Below are 1675 nucleotides of genomic sequence, written 5' to 3' on the forward strand. Positions count from 1 at the left end.
ATTGGTCCAGTTGAGAATCCAAGCTTGAGAGTCACAACTCTTTGACTTGGATGAACGACATAGTGCAATCATACGTTTAAGGTATTCTTTTCATACTTTACTTCACCTTCTTCTATTTAAGGTTCTTACGTTTTTTTCTTTTTAGATCAATCTAGTTGGCACGGAGATGATAGAAGAGAATTTCCCACATGGAGCAATTAATGCATGATTATCAAGTTGAAGCGGACAACTGGAGAGAACAGTATGAAGGTCTTCAAATTGACATGGAAATGTTATAAGAGAGTAAGTATACCTTGGAGCAGCAACTGAAGGTTTTAACTTCGAAGTTAGCAATCGAGAAGGCTTCCTCAAATCAAGCTGATAAGGAAAAGAATCTCCTTGAAACATCTTTCTCTGAGCAACTTTCCAAAGCCAGTGAAGAAATCAGAGAACTGAAGGCTTTGCTAAGTAAGCAAGAAGCTTATGCTGGTGAACTCGTACAAACACTTTCTCAGACCCAAGAAGATCTTCGTGAGTCTTCTAACAAGGTTAGCTTTTTAGAGAGTTCACTCGCTCCTCTGCAAGCTTCTTATGATTCTGCCTGGCTGAAAATGAAAAGCTTAAAAACGAGATTGATCAATGGGAGGACAAGACTGCAATTGAAGTGAGTTGGGCAATTTTAAATACACGCCACGATACCCTGGTGGAAGCTAGCCAAGAGGGCTTTAGTTTGGATGCTGAGTTAGCTAAAATAAAAGAGACTATTGAAAAAACTCAGCAAGGCCAAGACTTTCCTTCTCCCATGGCTGATATTCCCGAGCACATTGAAGATGATATGGGTACGGTAAATGCTCCAACTCCTTCAAGCCATCTCGAACCTTCTGCTGTTAATGACCCTATTTCGGATCCTTCTTCAGCCCCTCAGTGAAAAGTTTACGATATGTTACTTTTTTTTTGGAATGTGGTTGTAACCCCCGGTCTCATTTGGGGGTTTAGTTTTTTGGAAATGATAAATCCCCAGACCTTTTCGGGGCGCTTTTATATAAATGACAAATAGTTTATGACTAAGTTCGTACTTAGTCTAAACTTTTTAATATTAAGAAGTTTTCTGTTTTAACTTAGTTATTTTGAGCTTCTGTTTTGCTCGTCTTTGCCTTTATACTTAAGGACTTGTTAATTAATTCGTGGGTTTATGTTTTACCCGTTTTTTGCATTTCTTGTTTCATAAAATGCTTTATTAACTTCATGGATGTTTGAATCACACATGAATTTTATAAAAGAGGGTCCTTTTATTTTCGACACTTAATGAAGAAGACGTCTCAACTTCATAATGGTGTAAATGTACGACAAAAGAAATAGGAACACACATGTTTCTTGAAGTAACTTTGATAAAGTTTTCATTTGAACTTTGTCAAGTTTAAATAACATCTTACATGTGTTTAAATAACTTCTATAACTTTTTTCGTAACTGTTTTCTTTACAACAGATTTCAAAAGAGAAAATAAAATTCAAGGTTTTCCTTTATAACCTGTTTCTATACATTGCCTTTAACCTAGATATCATAAAATTTTGAAATCTATAAGGTTTTTCGACTGGCTTTGTGTTATTGGCTTGTAACTTTGCTCTGAACTTGACTCATTCGATGAGTAGACTTTGAGGCTTTGATTTGTACTTTCGACTATCTTCTTTAGTCTTC

Source organism: Nicotiana attenuata, chromosome 2, assembly GCF_001879085.1.
Source record: "Nicotiana attenuata strain UT chromosome 2, NIATTr2, whole genome shotgun sequence".
Classification (NCBI taxonomy): Eukaryota; Viridiplantae; Streptophyta; class Magnoliopsida; order Solanales; family Solanaceae; genus Nicotiana; species Nicotiana attenuata.